The sequence below is a fragment of the Typopeltis vanoorti genome, chromosome 11 (genome assembly GCF_054136105.1).
Source record: "Typopeltis vanoorti isolate ZY-2024b chromosome 11, IOZ_Tvanoo_1.0, whole genome shotgun sequence".
Taxonomy (NCBI): domain Eukaryota; kingdom Metazoa; phylum Arthropoda; class Arachnida; order Uropygi; family Thelyphonidae; genus Typopeltis; species Typopeltis vanoorti.
In genome coordinates this window covers 133,511,627-133,522,534 of record NC_143559.1, presented here as the reverse complement: position 1 = coordinate 133,522,534, position 10,908 = coordinate 133,511,627, and positions in this window count along the sequence as shown.

Sequence of the window (10,908 nt, the reverse complement as noted above, 5' to 3'; positions counted from 1 at the left end):
CTCCAGCTGACTGGCGAGGCTGCGGGAGCTGACGCTGTTGCTGCTGAGAACTTTCCAGCAAAATTTCTAAGAGTAATTCAGGAAGATGGTTATTTGCCTCGGCAAGTGTTCAATCTCGACGAAAGAAATTTGTGTGTTTTGTTTATAAGTTTAAATAATTCATTCATTGAAATTGCTTTTGCTAACAGGTGTAAAGTTTTCATTTTTTTTTTATCTTCTGAAGAAACTCCTATCCCCATCTCACCGATGCTAAATTCAACTCACTTTACGCGAGTTCGTTTTACACGATTATTTCATAGAACCAATTAATAGCGTAAAGCGAGGAACTCGTGTATTTAGTAAATAACATAGATTACAGTATGTGTAATGTAAACTGATATATGTAACGTATATATTTTGGAAAGAGCATACGGTTATGATTTTTACCAACAGTTTGCAGCTGATACGTCTGAAGTGTAAAAATCATGTTTGTTCGAATACTTGATCCACCCACGAATAAGACATTGTTGCCGTTTTCCAAACGCCAATACGTGTGACGTAGCCTTAGCTGTCTCTACTGAATACCAAACAAGAACAACAACGAAATGAAACTTAATTTTCTTTCTCTTCCTATTTTGAGGATCTCTCTGTTGGTTTTCAGTTTGGGAAATTCGCTTGTGACGACACAAACTTCTGTCCACGCACCTGGAAAGAGGTGGATATCCTTGAGAAAGGGGCAATTTCCTGTCTGGGGATGAGAAGATAAATGCACACATTTGCGCACTTTTCTTCGAAACCGTTAGGTGAGTTGGGAGACCTTGAGAGGAAGCCAAGTGTGTGTGGAATTCTGCTGCCGGAAGACAATAACGGTAGGACGGTGGTCTGGGGTCATACGTCGACCTTGATGGAGACAGGGTTGGCATCCCCCCCCCTCTTGAATTTACATAACAGACGAAGATTGAGAAGGAAGTTTGTTTAGGCGAACAGAAGGATAGGAGAGATGGGCAAATGAGGGGATCGTGATGCGGGGGAGGACACCAAAAGGTGTGGGCCACCTCCAAAAATAAAAACCCCACGATTTAGTGCGACGAGGAAGATGAAAACTGCGACAAACAAGCCCGCACAAAGAGAAATGACGTTTTTGCTGTTTATCCAATCAATGATCGTCTTTAATGAAGTCTCGATGCAGAGAAAGGCGATCTGTCACCGTTCAAATTAATCACACGCATTTGAAGCACCCAAATGGGTTGCAGTTTTCGCACACAACATCGCCACAACCCTGGAATGCGAGGTCACACGGCAATTCCGCAAGAAACTCCAAATGGCCCGAAGGTGCAGCATTCCAACCCTAACCAGGAAACGCCAAACCCCAGAGGCATTGCTGGTTTCTTTCTTACGGTCACCTCTCAGATCTGCGAGCTTGTTTTCAGACGACTTTTGTGCTCTTGACGGCGCTCATCGGGCGCCAAGGCGAGTGCGCTTTAGCTGCCGCTCTACTCGCTGTCCTAGCGAATGCAGAAAGAGCGATTTATTATTATTTGGTGTTTCCATTGTTCAACATCGAACAGTGCGTTAGATATTTCTTCGCTCGAAGTCGTGCAGAAAGAAGTCGTAAATGCCGTTGACGATACCGAAATCCCCGTGGGATTCCATTGTTTTGATGAGTCAACGCTTCTTCTTCCTCGCATTGTCCTTAAAAAGTTGTCATCGAAGTACAATTCATGTCACTAGGCAACGCACGTGACTTTTACGAGACCGATTGTTGTCACTTTCGCTTTGATGTTTCAGGAGTGACGTCACTTCCGCTTTTGGCGTAACGAATTTTAGCTTTAAAAGATAGCTGTTGCGAATTTTAAAGATTTCCTTTTCAAAAATTATCGTTTCCGGAAACTGTCTGCGCTATTTCCGTTGTCTGCTTGACGGTCGTACTTTCAATGCTAGAAATACGGATCCTTGACCTTTGAATAGTTTCATTGCTTCGAAAAAGCCACGAAGGTGTGTCTCAATTAAATGCAGCGCTTATCTCGTTTAGGGTTCGGTGCTAATATTCAATGCGTTGTCAATGGTACATTAGTTGTTGGTACATTAGTAATGTACCACCACTTTGTTAAAGGTACGCTCAGTGAGGTGTCTTCTCCTCTCCTCTCGAACTATGTTAATCCTTTCTTTATCTCGATTTCTTCGACTTGGACCGGAAGTCTTGGATGATGTCACAATCAGCAGAGCAGCACTTCTGGTGTGCATAAACATTGCTTTAGGGGTGATAAAAGATTCCAGTCATGGCGTAAACAAGGTCAATTTGTTGTTTTGCTTGACTGTGTCTGCACATTTGCACTGATCGGGAAACGAACCGCCCTACTAACCAAGGGCTTCTTTGATGCCACCAATAAAGAAAAAAGAAAAAAAAAAAAAAGAAGCGATAGTAGAAAATCAGCTGCCAAATATAAACGGGCTACGGAGAGAGCGTAGATCATATGATGCAGTTTATAGTCTTTCCCCCCCCCCCTCTGCAAAACAAATTTCTTAAAACGAACTTCTGCAATCAAATAAGGCTGTCATGATAGAAAAAGAAAAGATCTCCTTACTATTCCCACGGACGCCTTCTCACAACACGCTGGGATTGGGGGGGGGGGGTGAGATGTGCAGTTTTAGTCTGCAGACATCTCCCAACTCGGGGTCATTTGTAGCATCGAAGAAGGAGCCCTGCAGGGAGTACGTACAGGTTGACTTCCGTGACCTGGGGGAAGTTTTCTCGCTTGTTGCACGGACTCTTCAAACAGTTCGTTTCAAACGGACCTTCTTGACCTTCGCCAGTGTCTTCCGTAGAGGTACCCACAAGCACCAGCGTGTTCTTGTGCCGTTCGCTTGCTCGGTCTGCTCTTCCCTACAGAAGTGGCAACGCAAAAACTCGCATTAAACGTTTGAATCAGAAAACACAGAAGAAGACAGATGCTTGGCTGGGCTTTATTTCTAGAAAAATTCTGCGAATTTAAATAAAGAAAAACTTTTCGGTTGATCTTAAAGAAAGCGTCGATGAATAAAAGAAATCGAAACACGAGACCAGCGCCACTAATTATTATACTGGAAGTTTTTTTTTTTTTTTTCACTTGGTTAGACTATGATAGACTTAGTTTATTTCTTTATCCAAGTGAAAGCAAACAAAGTTTGCTTAAAAACACTTAAAAAAACTTAAAAAAAGTTTGCTTGGAAAAACAAACTTCCAACATCTTTCTCTAAATCCAGTGTAATTTAATAATAAGGTGAGACACCTTTTTCCAACTCGTATAGGTAAATATGACTTCCATTGCTTCCACCTTAGTATCACCACCTCTGAGTCTGACTCCGACTGGCAAGACCTCAACAAAGGTCGAAACCGGTTTAGGTCTGCCTCCGAGAGGCTCTGCTTGGGGGTAGATTTTTGCCTGTCTCTGAGTGGGGCCATCGCTGATATTATGGCTCTTCTTGGTGGTATCTGACAGTAGGTAGAGCCAATGCTGAGAAGTTCAGTAACAGGCTCACCCCATCTCGGTGATGGGGTGAGCCTGTTACTGAGTGGAACAACGCTGAGTTGGGCGATCTTTCGGGGATCGTCTTATTTTTCGAGCCCGCTTCACCTATACAAAGGTCGAAACCGGTCTGGGTAGTGACCCTTCCCTTAACGTACCAATTAAAAATCAGAAAGCGGTCGTTTTTCTGCCAATTTTCGGGCGAGGGTGATTTGCTGGATCAAATAAATCATTATTTGAAAAATAATGATGAATTTGTGCCAACGCAAACGAAATAGCCGATACACGCCGTTGGCAACTTTTCTCGGCTGAAAGAAAGTAGGCACAAGATTGTCTAGCGTCTGTATTCGGTTGTATTTATATGTGAAACCAAAATTCAAAATCAATTTTGGTGCAATAAACAAAAGACGTGTCACAGACGTCTTTGTATGTTAAGAGGTTAATGCATATAGCATTATACATGTCTGCGAGGAGATGTGCTTTGCATTATGGGAGATACTGAGACAAAGAGTAATGAGAGCTTGGTCCACCTTTACTACGAGTTGCCTCAGTCCTGAAGATACTTCAGGCGCAACCTTTGTTTGCCTACACTTGGGTAAAGGATTAAACTAAATTTATTATAATTATTATATTGTTAAACCATTCCTGAGATGGGAGCTCGCTGAGTGTAATTTTGTTGGTCATTTTTTGAATTACTTTTTTGTAAATGTTTATGTGATCCACATACACTCTAACAGTTAGTTAAAATACTTCAATAAATCGCCAAAATGACGTCAGTATTATAAATAAACACGTTACAAATTATCGGCTTCTCAGCATCCAGAGAATGAAATTCACTCTTTCGCTATTTTACCAGCGGACAGCTGTTAATTCTACGCAAAAACAAATGCATCCAATCACCGAACACTCCTCTCTCATTTCGGCCCCCTAAAAAAACCTCCCTAAAAGTGATGAAGAAAGCACTTACGTTGGTCACCGACCGATTTTCCTCTAATTCCCTGCGTTCCCTTTTCCCACAGTCTTTACGTTCTTACTATTTCCAATTTTTGCAATCATCGCCATAACTGATAGTAATCACCCTTCGCTTTTTCTTTAAAAAAAAAGAAGTGCCGCATCTTCTGTTTTTACAAGAACACTCTTACCTCTTCTGTCTTTCGTAAGGAGTGCAATCTTCAAATCTAATGTTGACAAGTTTCTTCTTTCTTTTCTCCTTTCTCTCCATCCACGATGTTAATGTGCTGTAGTCGAACAAGCTCACGTTCATGATATTACCATAAACAAATAAACAAACAAACAATAAAGAGTAGGAAGGCAATAGACAATGCCCGAAGCAAGAAAAAAAAGAAGGGAGAAATCTTTGCAGAACGAATGCTTAAAGAAAGAAAGCGTTAGTAACAAGGGTAGAAGGATGAAAGTGGTTTGCATCTCGCCTCACAAAGCACACACACATTCGAAGCGTTTCGTCAACATCGTTCTTCCTTCCATCCCTTCTGCGCGTTATGCTGAGTTGCCTTCTTACAAACCTTATTTCGAGTGACAAAAAAAAAAGTTAATCCCATCTTACTTGATGTGTCGATCGATGCATGTTTGTTTGCTTTCTGACTGTTTTCTTTGGTTTTTAGGGTTAAGAAAAAGAGACTTCAAAAGGACTAACTCTTTCATCTTCTAAGACTTGAAAGCTTTATATAAGGCTTCACTTGAAAGGCTTATATAAAGGGGATCCTAGACGGGATTCGAAGTTTCCTTGAGTTTGTTTCTCTCTCTCTCTCTCTCTCTCTCTCTCTCTCTCTCTATCTATCTATATATATATATATATATATATATATATATATATATATATATATATATATATATATATATATATATATATATATATATATATATATATATATATATATATATATATAGGTAGGTAGTTTAAGTAGTTGTTTTATACAGCTGCCTGAAGCAAAAGTGTTGTCTGTATCCCTTGAAATGGATAAAATTAAGTATCGTGTGATTATAAAATTCTTTGTAAAAGAAGGTTTGATGACAAAAGAAATTCATTCGAAGTTCATAAAAGTTTATGGGCACTCTTCTCCTTCGTTTTTAACAACTAAGAAATGGGCTGCCGAGGTTAAACGTGGCCGTACCAGCCTTGAAGATGATCCACATGAAGGACGTCCAAAAAGTGTAACAACACCAGAAATCATTGATCAAGTGCACGACATGGTACTGGATAACCGACAAGTCAAAGTGCGCGAAATTGTTGAGACTGTAGTCATTTCAAAAGAATGTGTGGGATACATTTTGCATGAAGCATTGCAAATGAAAAGGCTTTGCCCAAGATGGGTGCCGCGCAGATCAAAAACGCACTCGCATGAAAATCTCTGAACAGTGATTTTCTCTTGGAGCGTTTTAACAAGAATGAAACTGATTTTGTGTATCAATTTATTACTATGCATGAGACTTGCATTCACCATTACACACAGAATGCAAACAGCAGTCAAAACAGTGGACAGAAGCCAGCTGTTCAGCGCAAAGAAGACAAGGTCATGGCATCGGTGTTTTGAGATGCATTTTGTTTATTAATTATCTTGAAAAGGGTAAAACAATAATCGGGGAATATTATTCCGATCTTCTAACCAGACAAGATGAAAAAATTCTTGAGAAAAGACCCGGTTTGCAGAAGAAAAAAAATCATCTTTCATCAGGACAATGCACCTGCCCACAAAGTGTTTTGGCAATGGGAAAATTAAGGGATCTGCACTATAAATTGTTGGAACATCCACCCTATTCCCCAGATTTGGCTCCCTCTGACTTCTATCTCTTCCCAAAACTAAAACTTTTCTCGCTGGTCAGCGTTTTTCTTCGAATCAAGAGGTGATTGCAGCTGTAGAGGGGTATTTTGCAAATCTTACTGAGAACCGCTACAAGGACGGGATAATGGCGCTGGGGCATCGCTGGAATAAATGTATTAGTCTTAAGGGAGATTATGTTGAGAAATAAAAATAATTTTGAAAAAATAAATTCGTTTTTTCATTGTTGGGCCGAGGACTTTTCAGACCACCCTCGTATATACAACTGGGCCATAAAATAACTTTCCCTCTGTGGAGCCATCTGTAGCTAAAACCAATAAACGGAATGAGATCAAATATTATATTGAGACTTTCGAAGGCATGGAGAGATGATTTCCGCGAAAAAAAAAGTACCAAAAGTCGCCGATAGGGGAAATTTTGGCGCTGGCGGAGTCGGAAACAAGCGGATAATTACATTAAAGACAGATAAAATGGAATAATAACATTTCGACGTTGTAAGCGACAGCCGCGTCATTCACTCCAGCTTGTTACAATGATGGTAATAATAATAATAATTAAACTAAAACAACAACTTGCGAGAGACACAGAAATTAATGTAGTGATTGAACTCACAGGATATAATGTTTCATTCATCAGAATCAGTAGCAACGTCTGTTACTGTCTCTTCTTGTACTGCTTTCCGTCCTCTGCCAGGTCTAACTCCTAGTGATTCGATTTTTTCAAACTTCTATCATAGCTCTCAGTGCTACAGCTAACATGGGGCCTGTACGCAAGTCATGAAGCCTTCTAAATTCCCGAAAGGCCACTACGGCGTTGCACTGTTTAACGTAAAACAACTTAACAAGTAAAGCACGTTGAGGCAAGGAAGGATGCATATTGAGCACAATTCGTTAGTCATTCGAATAACTGCCTGAACGTTTTCAATCCCTTTTGAAGTGGAATTGGTGGCGCTGCTGTCACATACGACTTCGAAAGCAGCAAAATATTTGCATTTACTGCACACACATATCTGACTGCTTTCGGCTCCGCCAGCGCCAAAATTTCCCCTATCGGCGACTTTTGGTACTACACATTTTTTTCGTGGAAATCATCTCCCCATGCCTTCAAAAGTCTCAATATAAAATTTGGTCTCATTCCGTTTATTGGTCTTAGCTACAGATGTCTTCAAAGAATGAAAGTTATTTTATGGCCACCCTGTGTATATATATATATATATATGCCGCGATGGGTGTGAATGTTCGTGGTTGTCTTGGGGTCAGCCACTCATCTTTTCTCTGTTTATTATTTGGAAATTTTATTGGATATTTTTATTAATTTTTTGTTTATCACAAACGAAGTAGAATCTCTTCGACGGTGCTGATTAGTATGATGCAGTTACACACGAATAATACGGAGATTAATTTCTGATTACATTAAACATTATCTGTTTTGAATAACTCTAACGATTCTCAACAATCCTAACAATTATTGCTGTCATCCGTCAAAGTCCTCTTGCGGTGGCCATCGCATTCTAATCACATCTGAATGAATAGCGAGTAACTTCGACTTTAGTGCTGACAACAGCCTCGATCTCTATCTTACGGTGGCTGAATTACAATAGTCAGTTAACTTGTATTTTCATTCTCCAATGACATCCATCCATCCTTGAGTATGGAAAATAAGACCCGTGAAGGCCCTTCTCAATACTTCATCTCCAAAGGCTGCTGGTTTCTGCTTTCCCAAACAGTTTTACGACCTTCGTGCAAGCACTTCTTTTTTGTCACAACTCATTTCGGAGAAAACAGCCAACCAATCTGGTAATATCAGTAATTCTGGGGCCTTCTTCAAGCTTTCCAATAATTCCTTCCAGCTTGAAATCATCTAGATGATGTCTTTGAGGCATTACAAGATATTTAAGTTTCGTAATTAACAGCACATTTTTGTGTAATATAATTTATTAGTGTGCTGGCAATAAATTTATATCCGCTTTTGGTTGTAATCATTAAAATTTTTCGATGTACGGTAAAAATGTAGTTCGTCGTTAAGTTTTGGACACCAGTGTATTTTAAAAAAATAAATAAAAATAAAACAACGAAAGGGATACAGAATTATTACCCTTAAGATGCTGAAAATATACAGGGTGGTTCAAAATTCCACGTACAAACTTTGAGGGGAGGATGAGAACATCGAAATCAACCATATTCACATAGGAAAGCATGACCGGAAACGCCACCGGAAGGTACTAACAGGGACACAAAGATACAGAAATAACACAAGGCAGTAAGTAGTGTAAAAAAACTTCATTAGGCGTAACTGAACAGTTCAATAGTACTTGGATACATAACATGGTAAACGAGGTGCATGTCTGCCATCTCGGCGTTCGTAAAACGACGCATGTTCTTCGTACGACGTCGAAAGCTTGAATGAGGAAGCCCCAATTGCTCACCTGAAGCGCTGGCGAACTGCGCCACCTATCACTTTCGGGTGGCGTTTCCGGTCATGCTTTCCTATGTGAATAGGGTTGATTTTGATGTTCTCTACCTCCCCTCAAAGTTTGTACGTGGAATTTTGAACCACCCTGTATACTAAGACCTATACAACTATTTCTAAGTAGCTTAAACATTTGAAAAAATTTGAAAGGGAAAAATGCAGCAGCAAGAACATGTAAATTTTCTTACGAGTGACCAAACTCCTTAATTTAGTCTTTCGAATCAAAAATTTGGTTAAAAGACAAAAGTAAGAATTGATAATTCACTAACAAAGTCGGTTTTACAAATACTAGAAAGTCAGAAAAAAAAAAAATAATAAGATGATGATGAAAAGACAACAAATTAACTCTTGGAAAGCCCGAAGGCGATATCAAGATACGACGTTTTCTTATCTCAAAAGAAAGCGCACGAAATCTGAGTTTATCTCTTGCTTTACGTAATTCCCTGTATTACTTCATCATCCCACTGTTCCTTTTCTTTAAACGGGTTCTCCAGTCCTTAAGAATGACGCAAACTCCACTCATCTCCTTGAAGAATAAGGCCCTGATGAAATAAACTTCGATCCATTGGGATACGCGCGTGAGTAGATTGGCTTTGTGCTCTTTTGGAAAAGTAATTAATTCTACCGTACACTGTCATCGAGAACAATTTTTAAAGTGACCGTGGCATTCACGCGATAATCCGTTACTTCAAAAAAAAAAAAAAAAAAACGAATATTTGTAGAGAATTAAAAAAATTATAAAGACTTGCTGCTGGTCACAAACAAAGAAACAAAAAAATCAAAAATAAAACAAAAAAAAATGGAAAGACAGGCGGTAAAAGTAAGCGATTCAAATACTGGAAAAGCCAATCAACACTCAACTGCTTTCTTTTCTTTTCTTTTCTCCCCCCCCTGTTTTTAATTGCAATTTCTTCAGCGACATATTCGCGTCCTGTCCATCAGGTCCACCTGCGATTCATTTGGGCTTCGTGTAATATGCAGTTTTTCTTTTCAAATGCATCAACCGCTAAATTTCCTACTTTTATTTATTTTTTTCACGACTAATCGCTTTGGCTTAAATTTTTTCAGTGGAATTACCGTTCCGTAAATGAACATTTGCAGGCCGTACTTTAACTTTCTTTTCCGTAAAAGAAACAGCGGTGAATTAGTATGCTTCAACCCCCAGCAACAATTTCGTGCTTTTGTTTTGGGTCCTTCATTAAAGAGCAAGAAAAGCCGACAAAGAAAATCAAAATTCAAAAGCAGCCGCAATCAGTCTCCTATTTTGAAATTCCAGCAGATTGTTGAACGATTTCTGATTAGAGCCAAATCGGTTTGGGCTACCATCAAAATGTTCCCATGATAGATGGCTTACGCCTGCCATAGTTGGACCTCCCGAACTTATTTTACATTCTGCCCCTTTCACGAGCAATTTGGGGAAGGTGCTTCATCCGTTTTTAAATTTCTCATTTCAGTCAATTGATGCTCGTTCCAGGAGATTCCGCCGAAGTTTAGCAGCATCTTCACCTCTGTTCTCTTCAAGCAATTCCAAGACATCTTTCCCAAACATAGTGTCATAATTTGCGTGAGACGTCTGCTGGGGTATCACGTGTGAGAAAGTGGTCGATAGCTTTCAATCTTCTCTGGCAGAACATTTCTTTAACTCAAGAAACAAACGAACATTCGTGTAACTCTATTTGAATTTCTTGTCCCTTGCAGTCCCGCTGCTTTTAAGAGTGGAGTAATTTCCTAGACGGCATTGATGTGCATATACCTAACTGGTTCAATTTCTCCGATTCTCTAAGTCCATCTGGAATATTCTGACGCATTTATCATCAGCAGAAATCTTACCCAAACAGAACATGAGTCGGTAGGAATTCTAGAAGGTGCATTCTAGTGGCACCCAATGGAATTCTCCGTCCTTACACCCACTCTGCCGCCATCACATATGTGTTCTCTTTTTTTTTCATTAATAATGTGTGTAATGCCAGAGTGTACTTCTGAAATTCCCAATCCCACTAATGCATATTCTGTTTGGGTAAAGTCTTTCAGTGTCACCTCTCCCACAGAATCTTCAGATCCTCAAAGATTCTTCCTCTACAGAATGCACATCCTACATGCTTGATATCGCGTCGTCTCACATGGTGACCATGCTATAGAATGATGTTCACATCCAA